The following is a 13,149-nucleotide window of genomic DNA, read 5'->3' as shown; positions in this document are numbered from 1 at the left end:
ATTTTTTTTTAAAAGCAACACCCCCCCAAAAAACAAAAAAAACCAAACAAAACAAAACAAAACCGAACAAACCAAAAAAATAACAACAACCACAAAAACAACAACAACAAGAAGCAAAATTAACACCAAGATATATATAAACTCCAACACAATTGCTTTTTTAATCAATCAAACGCCATGAATTACGATTTATAATTACCTTAAACAAACATTACATAACTTGTCGTTTCTTTCAAGACGTTCCTTTTATATTTAGTTATTGGCACGTATGGGGAAGAACATGGACCGAGGCTGCACAACTGATCCAAACAGTACGTCTTGTTATTTGACTACTTACTCGTTTGCTATAATTGAACAAACTTGCAGTTGTTAGTACCAGAATGATTTCGCTGTCCCATATTATAGTAGCAGTTTCATCATCACATATGCGTATTACTGTTTGATAGTGATTTATAAACACATGCTTATCACATGGTCGCAAACGATTCAATGGATTAGTGGATTGTGCTTCAGGTGGAAGTGTCTTATGATTATGAATATGGTTTTGTTTACATATAGAATATGTTGAATCTTCCTAGTTACAGTTCAGGGGGCTGTAAATAGCCAAGGGACAAACATCAAAACTGCTGGAATCAACTACGAATATGTACAACAGCAGATTATCAATAAAGGTAAGATATACTAAAACAAAAGTACTCACGGAAATGAAAAAAAAAAAATGTTTTTTCGACCTCAGATCTTAAATAAATGCAGTTAATATACAAAATATATAAATATTCAAACAACTCAATTAGTACTAATTGGGCCTTGGCACAAATACAGCGTATCAAAGGTTTTTATGCCTTTTTACACGTAAAAGTGTGTATAAATGTGAATAAAACAGACTATTGTGAAACAGGGCATAACCAGGTGTTACTAGATCAAGGTGAATGTCCATGACCTATGACACCTTGACGACAGGTGAGAACAGGTGCATAATGCCTATAGTCTGTTTCTGCTATGTCAATTTGGACTTAGTTTTATTTTTGAATGTTGAAAGTGACGACAAATTACCTCCTGTAAAGTACATTTTGTATTGTTCACTGAGATCAAACTAGCAAATCCAGACTAGTACTTTTCGAGTTGTTTTGTTATTTCTTATTAACAGCGACGTAACACTTTGTGTCGATTTTTAAATTGAGAAAAACAGTTTTTTTCCAATTCCGTGAGTACTTTAGAGAGGCGTTGATCAATATTTGACAATCCCAGCATTTACTGTCAGATTCTTTTGTACTTCTCAAATGAACATTTACACTTTAATGCACCGGTTGTCTGTTTGAAATTGATTTGCAGATGGACCAAGGAATGGTGCTACATGTGAGGTAGAAACTGTAGATGAATGTACAAAACCTATAATCAAAACAGCAGGTAAGATCACATTTGTTTTTTGTTTTTAACTGTAATAATCGAGTTTAAACCAAACACTCAAGTTAATATTGTTATGCTCTACCTTATATGTAGTCGGAGTAAATACTTTTCGTAAGCGGTGACTTTAAGGATCGGGAAGTCAGGCTCGGTGTTGTTCTTCATAGCAACTTATACAGTTGAAATTAACCAGTTCTAACCCAAAATGCAGATGGGGTCAACCATCGATTGGAAAATACCATTTAAGTGAGTGAGTGAGTGAGTGAGTTGGATTTAACGCCGCTTTTAACAGTATTCCAGTTACATCACGGCGTGTCAGCTTAATGTGGGAGGAAAGCCCGAAGTGATGCAGGTCTCAGACGTTTACCACTTCGGTGAAACCCACGAGCACGGGTATGGTGCTGACAAACCTAGAAACATAATCGGGGCGAACCGGGATTCGAACCCACATTCATAGGTTTCTGGCGTGCCCAAGAGACGCAACTCTGCACAGCGAATCGCGGCGCCTTAGACGACTGGGCCACCCGTGCCCCAAAATGCCATTTGAGTATCATAACAATCATATGGTAGTCGTCGTTTAATACAAAACATTCAAGGTGATAACCTTGTGATTCTAATATGCCTAATCATTGTGTTTGCAGTCCCTGCAGAAGATGGCATTACTCGGATAGAAGGTGAATATTATCCCTTAAGTTAGTGCTCCGTCCGTGATAATCTATTTTGGTTTGTTGTTGTGTCAGTATGCATAAATGTTTCAGAAAATATGCGTTTTTTTTAACAAATATCTATTCGTAACAGAAATCAACCTGACCACTCTATTACCCAACAGGCAGCAGTGGGCTTAGATTGGTCAGTCATGTATATAATATCCTGGTGCTTCGTGAACGCTTCATAACGACGTGGAGTACATATTTAGATATATTCTACTTGAGTAGACTGTGAACGGGTATTCAGTAAAATAACACTGCTTCCCTAAAGACATTTCAGCGACTCAAATTGTATTGGATGAATACGATGTGAAGATTCAATTCCGAATACAGTGTGATTTTACTTTTCGAAAAGAAAGTGATTTCTGCTTTTAGGTAAAATTGTGAATATTTAAAATTGTCTTCGCTTCAGGAAAACCCAAAGGCTTTTGGAACAGTTATCATAATATACTACAAAAATACAAATGATTTATGGTTCAGCAAACGCACTCAGCTATATCATCACTAAAACAGTACCACTTCATTATATTCGTCACAATAACATACAATACACGATAGAATGTAAGATGTATAAAGGTCGGACCATTTCACATCGCAAAGTCTATAATACAATCATTTTAAATTTGCTTCAGACTGTTGAAAAAAAAGGAATTGACATCTACAGAAATCACATTGTTCCAAGGTGTAATTCTTAGATTAAAATAGTTTTAAATATATAGAAAAATGTCAGGTTTCGTAGCTGTAGGCGAAAGAATATCTAATCTCGTCACAAAATGAAGGATATTAATGGTCGTTCACTAATGAAAAGGACTGAGCACCCGATCATGCTGCATGCCATTGAATGATTGTGTTTGTTTAAATATTGAGGGAATATTATCAATTCCAAACATTTTCGGGAACAGTCTTTTACTTTGAAAAAGACCCCGTTCCATCCCAACAAAACACATACACACAACCACAACATACCCACCCTACCCATCCCAACGCCCTTCAAGTGTATGTCAAATGGTCGGCCCCTAAAGGCCGTGTCCAGCAAGCATATACATACTAAGTTTGTTGTATGTATTCACATGTCGTTGTTTTTGTATGTTACCGCAGTTGTATGTGAAGATGGCAGAAGAATAAAATGGCGGTATACAGCTGAGAACGGAAGCAACTGGCCCTTCTTGTCTGATTGGTTTTTTTTAAATATTCCTCGTGATATGATGCCGATTTCTGAAAAGGAGTACAAAGAATTTTTTAAAATGAATTCCGAGTTGGAGACAAAGTATGGTAGTAAGCTGCAAAAGGCTTCCGATGGATGTCTACACTTACAGTTTCGCCACAAGACGGAAGAAGAAGCAAAGAGAATGTGTGAAGATAAGGACTTTGTGAAAGAAAGATTTTTACAATACATGGCTGGCGTTGGGATGGACGCTACTTCGTGTACTGTTGGAGCATTTTACACACACGTTGCCCCAAGTTTGAAACAAACATCCTATGCAACAAGGTCAGTTGATCAATCATTGACACGTGCCTTGTATTTATTGTCGGGCACAGATTAACACAATGACACACCAGCTCTTATATTACAGACAGATAAAAACTGCATTTATATTACAACACAGATAATATCGAAATAAATCCCATAAGATTGTATAATAAACAGGTAGATCCAATAGATCTATAAAGCAAACTTACCTGAGATTCATGTTATCATAAGCCACATCTTGCCATCTTAGTTTCTATATTTGGTATGCAGATATTTTCGCGTCCTCTTCGACAGGTATAGAACACCAACCATGAAAGAAGAAAGATAACAGAAAATAAAATTACTACATGCTTATCTGATGTTTCGTTATCCATATGAATCGAAATTTCTGCTCGGATTGGCAAAATCAAAACAAGGGAATTTCTCAAAGAAAGCTTCAGATACACGGCTTTAATTTTCCAATAGTCAATTTTCCCTTAATATTCCAACAGCTCTTGCCTTATCTTTCTACATGAATAATATTGAACATGCCCTATGTACGAATAAATAGAGCCGTCAGAAGTTGTTAAATCTGGGTTAAAACATTCAAGACCTTTTAAAGACTTTCAAAATGGTAAAGGGTAGACATGTGGAGGGAATTTCAAAATTTGACGCATCAGTGAACACTTGACCTGCCTTTGCATATTTTGTGACGGGTGCCACCTGTGTGGATTAATATGCTCACCTGATATCATCACTAATAGTGTTTTATGTTGCACTGTGGATGATGGCATGGTTGCTGCTTTTGTACTTGTAGATTTATCTTCGGCTTTTGGTACGATAACCACAGCCGATGTCTATTGAGCCAACTCAAACACATATTCCATCTATGGAATGACCCTCCGTCGGATGACAGTCTGTTATTATATACGCATCGACAAAAAAAACCGCGAATACCATACATGCTGGTTAATATATGAAGAATTACCCATATTCAAGTAGTGATATTAGATTGGTTCGATGTAAAACGAACATACTGTATGTTGTGTGAATCGACACTCAAATACGCATCACATGCAACGCCATAGACCCATGAATCGAGATGCAACATTTGTTTCGTGCAGGATTAGTGTGGAAAGTTTGAACATCACCTGCAGCATATCATGATAAGAATTAAGACTCTGTTGTAACACTTGACTGATTGTTAGTTTTCTCACTGAGTGGTACATACTGGAAACACATCGGGGTAGGGTACGCTCACCCTTTCACGAACACCTGGTGTCATTACTACTTGATAGTGATTCATAAACACATGCTCATGATATAGTCAGAATCGTACACTCCACTCTGTTTTATGCAGAAATTTCTATTGGATATGGAAGGGGTTATGGAAGGTTTTTTTTCGCTTTATTTATTCTTAACGTGCATACTTCTCCATATGTTTCTATTATATATGGTTTGCGTTTCTTTTTTGCGGTGAGTATAGGTCTTGAGAGATCTGAGAGTGCCATACTAAAATGAAACTTTACCCAGGAAGCGCTGCCTAGTCAAACCCACCCAGAACTTTTCGGAGATTGTGAAGACTCCCAACACTGCAGCCTTCTGCATTACCCAGATTGTCATAAGGGCTGTATTCCTGGTAAAAAACCCGGGTACTCTCCCAATGTCAGTCATGATCAACAGATTGGGAGGTACCAAAACCTAAGGCACCGAGAACAATGGGGAGTCGGACAACATGGTACTTGGGATGCAAGCGTGGCATTATTATTATGATTATTGTTATTAATATTAAACACATGCTTATGATATGGTTGGTATCATTAATTTGGCTCTGTGATAATGAAAATGGTGCCTGAAAACATACAACTTTGTGGATAACAACTTCTTGTTTATTGCATTTAGTGACGTTGTTATCCATTTGTATGTTTTCTTGTTTACTTTTTAGAAACGGCTTTGTTGCTTTTACTCTTAGGTGAACAGCAGCAAACCATGGAAACAACATATCTTTAACTCAACTTCAGCAGTTATACAGCATGCAGTGTAAAGACATAAGAGGCCATAAGTAGTCCCATGTGATGGCGGAACGTAGTGAATACAACACGTGGGAGTGGCAACAACTGTTACCATTGCAGATGAACCAATATATTTTTAAATCACTGATAATTGCCGTTACAATTTACAGTAACAAAAGTTTTTTGTTGTGTTTCAGTGAATCAGGCGATGCAAAAGGTACGTTAAGAATGTTCATCTTCATTACTAGCATCCGAATGTTTCCTTCACTTTAGTGTGCAATATGCGAGTAATTTCAATGCTTGGTTTTTAGATAAAAAAATCGCTTATTTACCAAACGTGAACAACAGTAATATCCTCTTATAGTGAAAAATTTATATTCGAATGTCATTTTGCGATCCGATCGTTTGAAACAATAATGCAAAATAGCCTATGATCACACAAACTAACATACTTGGCATACGCGCACTCTTTGTTGGAAGTGCAAATTCATGATAATTCAAAATGTTAATTTTCAAACTTCAAAATTTAATTTTGACCTCAAGGGTAACAAATTCTACAAATTATTTCATGTGCATATGCATGTGCGCATCGTTAGGCATCGTTATTGTTCTGCTTTCGTTGTGCAACAAATGTTTATCGATGTTGATACGGGCGAACTATATATAAACGCAAAGTTTTTGCAACCAAGTACAATTCTGTAAACATTTTCCCCTAAGGAGCCATTGAACCAAGCGAAGTTGTAACTTTCATAGGATGATCTTGATGTTCGAATCCGAGTTACAATATGGTCGTCACAGCCATTTATTTTTCAAATTTAAATGAAATATGTCGTGGGACTTATAGGTTCCCTTTTCGTAATATTATATACTTTGACCATGACTTCAAAGCTCATAAAGTACATTCTAGGATCTGCAATCATCATGTCAGCAGAAGCACTTGACCAGCGAAGCTGAAGCTTAACATACTTGTTAAAATCCGATTTTCAATTTGTTTAAGCATCTTCTTTAAAGTAAACTGGGGACTGGACATACAGTCAAACCTCGGTGTGTCGAATCCCGCTTGTTTAGAACATACCTTCCAGTCCCTGCTAATTGCTTCTATATTCATCATTTATACTCGTATCTGTCGAACTTGATATGTCGAATTCCCGGTTGTCTCGAACGTAATTGGTAGCCCTAAGTGGGAAATAAAGCATAAACTTTCCCGATGACTCGAACAGTTAAAAAATATAGTCCACATACACGTCCTCACGAGTTCGACACAACGACTGTTTTATGTACAGGATCATGACAGTTAGTTGCTTTAGTCGTAAAGTTCACCAGATAAATCAGACTAAGGTGTGTGATTACAATTCCCAATATTTAATCACAAAACCTGGTGGCTAACTTACCTAGCATTGGGCCCTGCGTCTATTGAAGATTTGTCAAGGGTCAAGTTCATGCGTGAAGGGGTGGTTATGGGCAAACGCTTTTGTATTTTCTGGAACGTTTTCTCAGATACAGCAGCCTGACATGTTGTAATATGTGGGTGTTTGTCCATCTTATGGGGTGTCATTTTAATAACAGATGTGTATTGCAAGTCTAATTATGAAATTCTGGAAATGGAAACAACCTCGAAATTTAGTTCGTTGATTCATATTGCCAAGCTGACCTAAAATAACAATGTATAAAATCTGTTTATTCTAATGCTGACAGCAACATTAATATGTCTCATTTGATAAGTTACCGTTTGGATTGCACAACAAGGTGAGCTATGGTAAGCGCGGAAAAAGAGTTGATACACTGTTATATTGTTACTTTGAGATTGGCTGTAATAAGTGACTGGCGGGAGATACAAAAGACATACATTATATTTACAATATATATAATATGACAGTTGATTAATTACATAATCCCATTCTAATATATTCTAATTTAAACGATATTTAGGGATAGGTGGGACAACATTTGACGATGAGAGCTCATCTGAAAATTTAGATGAAAGCTTCTTCTCACTGGACGGAAGTGAGGATAGTGATAGACAGACACATAATGTCCTGGACACAAAGATCCCATCAACGCCAGCAGAAGAAGATTCCGAAAATGAAGATACAAGTACTCAAATGTAAATGCTGAAAGGGTTTGGTCAATAATGATCAATGAAAACAATTGTTTACAAATATTGGGCAACAGAGACGACATCTCCATATTCGTTGATTAGGCAGGAAACTAAAAGTAATGTTCTTTAACAATCAAGCTACACAGGTACATATCATGGATGTGCAGTTAAATGTATTTCTAAAGTCTCTGTATGTCTCAGTGTTGCATGTGTTATATATAACAGCACACACTCCATATCAGCATAACAAAAGAGCAAATAACCTCTGTTACTACAACCAAAATGATATATGGCCTGTTGCAGCAGCCAATTGATTACCTGGTCGCACAACTGACACAAGAAATTGCTTAGTCCTTCATCTACTAGTAGAAAACAAAATTAAAATGATGACTAGGTGGTAAGTAATGCCTATAGATCAAAGCACAAGATAAGTTCCTCGCGAATAAACATACTTCTGACAGATATGCACCGTACACTGTATCCCTCGTGCTAAAGTTCTTATTATATTTCGTGTCATTTTCGATGTATCTTTGTTTACAAAATTGGCTTAACTAATACAAACGTCGCGATTACCTGTAGATGTTTATATCTTCACCACTGCCTCGATGTTTGTGTATTTTCAGCCAATCAACACAATTACCATCGTATTCTGAAAGACATGACCTAGCGGAAATGGGTAAGTGTCTAAATTAATGTGAATTAGAAGCAAGAATGCAGCAATGGAGACATATTAAGGGAGGAAGTTATTATAACATAATGATTTTATAATATCTTCATAAATATCCTCTCAGAATGAGTATTCACCATTGCCGGATCCAGACAATTGCTGGGTGAGTGGGTGGGAAATTGGGGAGGGAATTCAGTGGTGCGTCACCAACCTCTTGAAGAGTACTAAGCATTGGGACATTTTACAGGCGTGAATAACACAAGGATTATATATAACACAATTATGAATCAATCATTTCGACGAGTTTACTGAACATAAATTGCCAGATACTCCCCTCCCCCTGCCTTCGTACCAATCTACTGTTACAATCAGCTTAAGTGAGTGAGTGAGTTTGGCTCTACACCGCTTTTAGCAATATCATAACAATATTACGGCGGGGGACACCAGAAATGGGCTTCACACATTGTACCCATGTCGGGAATGTAGTTTGTAGTTTGAAACTAGTATCAAGTTTAAGTATTATTTCCTGTACTTAAATATTTTAAAGTGTTATTCTCACATATGATTTGTTGACTTTGAGGGTCAATAACTTGAGATGTTATGAAAGGATATACACCTTAGCAGGAACACCTGACCTCCCCAACACTGCCAACAACTGAACAAGCTTTGGGTCACTTACAAATTGCAATCATCATAGAAAACATCAGTGTGTATTTCAAAGTAAATGAAATTTATGTCTATTTATTTGGATTTTATGAAAATGCATTGAAATTTGAAATGGTAAATGATTATTTCAACGGATCTTAGATGAGGATTGAATGCCTGCAACATGAATAAAATGACATGTTAATGCTGCAGATATACCAACTTCAAATATGACACAATGTCAACTGTGAACGATGATGTAAATGATAACCAATGTTGATTTGAGTAACAGTTAATCAAACAGGTTGTGTACATACTGTTGGCACAACGGGCGGTTCAACAGTGGCTTAAGCTAAATACGTTTGTGTAGATGTAAATAATTGTATCATTAAGCATCGAATTGTGTTGAATACAAACATTTAAATTAGCTTTGGGTGTGTGTTACATTGAATCATAGGTATTCAACGACACACAGTCCAATGTCAGGGTGGTAAATAACCTGATTCAATGTAGGATATAATAACACTTGCCACTCGTGTAATAAATCGATGTCCTTGCTGCACCACGTGACAACACTTCAGCATGACATTATCCCCCGAAATTGCGATTGGTCTCTTTCATCAGACCTTTACAAGATATAGCTGTGTCATTTGTGTCTTTTTCAGTTTATAAGACGTCTTGACAATGTGACCTTTGTATGGGTCGTCGTCGGTCCATCAGTCAGTCCGTCAACACTGAACTTGAAACTTCCCTCTCAAATCAACTGTTCATATCTATATCATTTCCGCATAACATGCTCTACACGTCCTAGCTGTCTCATTTCAGACAAACATCTGCCTTCCTACAAATCTCTTTTCCCCAGAAACCATTGGATATAATGTCTTCTGTTACACATGCACAATGAAATGAACTGTGATTTTGAAATATCCATAAAATGTTGGTTGTAAGAATAAGGTTGTTGTTATTAGTTGAATACTAGTATTACTAACTATACTGAAGTGTTATTGTGGCATATGATTTGCTGACTTTAAAGGTCATCAACTTCAGATTTGATGATAGAATATTCACCCAAGCAGTAACACCTGACCTTCACGACGCTGCAAGTAGATGTAAGCTTTGGATAACGTAGTCGATATGACTGAAATATTACCGATGTTACTTTAATTATAAACCCACTCACTCACACACTTGGAAAATGCAATCAGAGAATATATTATATAGACATCAGTGTGTCCAATATATTTTGAAAGATTTCATTTAGAAGCATGTATTTGGGTTTGATTAAAATGCAGTACTATCTGAAACGGTAAATAACTATTTCAGCAAAGCTGAGATGGGGATTGAATACTTGTAACATAACCCATACTGCCAGAGTGAGGCACCTAATCGCCAGCACACAAAGCGATCTAACCCGATTAGGTGATTAGGTGCCTTACTCTGGCAGTATGGGTTCGAATCCCGGACGGGACTCAAGCCAAAAAAGTACGACAATCTGTACTTTACTTAGAAAGTGTTATCCCAAATATAACATTTGTTACAGTGTTGCTACGTGTTTTCGTGTATTCGGTTATGCCATGTTACACATATTTTAAAACATTGCAGAGTTTCCTAAAGCTACAATCTAATACGAACAATCTTTATACATGATCAGGTATACATCAGTGCGCAAGACTACTGAGGCAAAGTATCAGTCCCTATGACCATGTGTGTATCGTTCCTAGTTATATTAACATTATTATGTACTTTGTTAAATTGGAATAGAGCAAATATTTAATATGCATATGTTATTAACAATTATATATGATAGGATGATCTTAAACTCAAATCCTCAGATGTTTTGTCCGTAGATAGGAAGAGTAAGGGGACTATTTTTCATGTAAAACATTCCATAGCAGTATTATTAAGCATCGAATTGTGTTGAAGACAAACATTAAAATTAGCTTTCACGTGTGTTACATTGAATCATAATTATTCATCTACACATAAAGGCGATACACAGTCCAATGTCAGAGTGGTAAATAACCAAATTCAATGTAGGATATAATAACACTTACCACTCGTGCAATAAATCATTGACTTCACTTCAGCATGACATGATCCCACGAAATTGCGATAGGTCTCTTTCATCTGACCTTTACAAGATATAGCTGAGTCATTTGTGTCTTTTCAGTTTTTAGGACACCTTGACAATGTGACCTTTGTGTGGGTCGTCGTCCGTGGTCCGTCCATCAGTCAGTCCGTCAACTGCGAACTTGAAAATTTCTTTACCAAATCTACTGAACATATCTGTATCATTTCCACATAAAATCTTTGGGAAGTCCCAAGCCACAGCACGGTTCATTTCAGAAAACAACAACTGCCTTCGTACGAGTCTCTTTCCTTATGAAACCACCAGACATACTGTATACTGCTACACATGCACAGTGGAGGAAGGTTTTGATTTTGAAAAAATCCGAAAAGGTTGTCATTTTGTTTTTTTGAAAAATGGGGTGTTTGTAATCAGTTGACTACTAGTATCCCGACTGTGATGAATGATGTAAATAATAACCAATGTTGATTTGAGTAACAGTTATTCAAACATGTTGTGTAAACACTTGTGACATTTCTGAATGGTTACAGTAAAAGGTGTGTCTGATGGAACAGTGTAGAATGTAATTGCAGGTAAATACATTTGCACAAAGATATTATTTGTTCTTGCAGGAACAAGGATGTTTGAAGGACTTGCATCAGGCACGAGCATTGTGGTCACAAATGTTAGTGGAGGTAAATGCATTCGTAGAGATGTATCTTTTGCAGATTTTGATTGATCATTTGTCGATTGTGACCGATGTAGCGCGACAATGGCCCGTATTTACGTCCTTCATTATTTATCATCACCTAGAATCCTGTCTTCAGAAAACTGCCTAAGTAGAACATCCTTTGTTCCCTGAGTGATTTTATGTCGGTGAATTGATCGTATCAAGAAAGGACATTGTCATGAAATCACTGGTATCAGATGCTTGATCATGGCAAAAAAGGCTTTTATTTTGAATAATCCAAAAATGTTGTCATGGTGGTTTAAGAAATGGGGTGTTTGTAATCAGTTGACTACTAGTATCCCGACTGTGATGAATGATGTAAATAATAACCAATGTTTATTTGAGTAACGGTTAATCAAAAATGTTATGTAAATACTTGTGACATTTCTGAATGGTTACAGTAAAAGGCGTGCCTGATGAAACAGTGACGAATGTAAATGCAGGTAAATACATTTGCACATGTCCACTCCGAACGATGTGGTGTGAACATGACCTGTGTTTCATTTAATGCACAAAGATATTATTTGTTTTTGCAGATAAAACTGGTGTACTTGTGACCAGGGGTGATGATGAAGGTAAATGCATTTGTATAGATGTATCTTTTGCAGATTTTGATTGATCATTTGTCGATTGTGACCGATGTAGCGCGTACATGACTCGTATTTACGTCCTTCATTATTTATCATCACCTAGAATCCTGTCTTCAGAAAACTGCCTAAGTAGAACATCCTTTGTTCCCCGAGTGATTTTATGTCGGTGAATTGATCGTATCAAGAAAGGACATTGTCATGAAATCACTGGTATCAGATGCTTGATCATGGCATTTGATTTCAATACATAATGGAACCTGTATTACAGGTGGTATCTTTTCTGTTGGGTTTTGACTTCGTGGTTGTGTTCAATGTCACATCAACAGTGTTGTACATAAACCCTTTGGAAACACCCTTGTCGCATATGTGACTAAAAGGATATGTACATACATTTGGCTCAGTCCCTTGATTTACGCATGACCGTTTATCTAAAATATCCTTCACATGTCACTGGCACACCGGGCCTAATGGTAATAACATATGCTTTTGTGTAGCTGTAGCTTCAAGCAATATGGTGTTAGTCATCACAGACACATTGCCTTATAATAATCAATATATACTCTTCAAAAAAAGAAACTTGACATAGATGTAAAATCAATTTTTGCCAAATACCTAAAATAATTACATTAAATGAGAACCAAATAAGTCAAACAGAAAGATGATGTGTCTGTAATTCGCGAAAACACATGCAAAGCACATAAACGTAGCGTTTGGGAATCAATTTTACAGCTTCACCCAAACGCAACCGCCTGTAAAAAACGTGCAGCACAGGATCCTG

General features: G+C 36.7%; 1 long non-coding RNA gene across 1 annotated transcript; it reads left to right on the top strand.

Moving 5' to 3' along the window:
• Positions 1-3,243: 3,243 nt before the first annotated feature.
• LOC139460558 (uncharacterized) lies at positions 3,244-7,573 on the top strand. The gene is made up of 3 exons (XR_011652807.1): positions 3,244-3,600; positions 5,771-5,790; positions 7,503-7,573. It is a non-coding gene; the product is annotated as an uncharacterized lncRNA (long non-coding RNA).
• Positions 7,574-13,149: the final 5,576 nt, after the last annotated feature.

The sequence above is a fragment of the Haliotis cracherodii genome, unplaced genomic scaffold (genome assembly GCF_022045235.1).
Source record: "Haliotis cracherodii isolate W230 unplaced genomic scaffold, xgHalCrac1.p SCAF_14, whole genome shotgun sequence".
Lineage (NCBI taxonomy): Eukaryota > Metazoa > Mollusca > Gastropoda > Lepetellida > Haliotidae > Haliotis > Haliotis cracherodii.
Note: the sequence above shows the minus strand (reverse complement) of the source record. Positions and strands in the feature narration are given on the sequence as shown.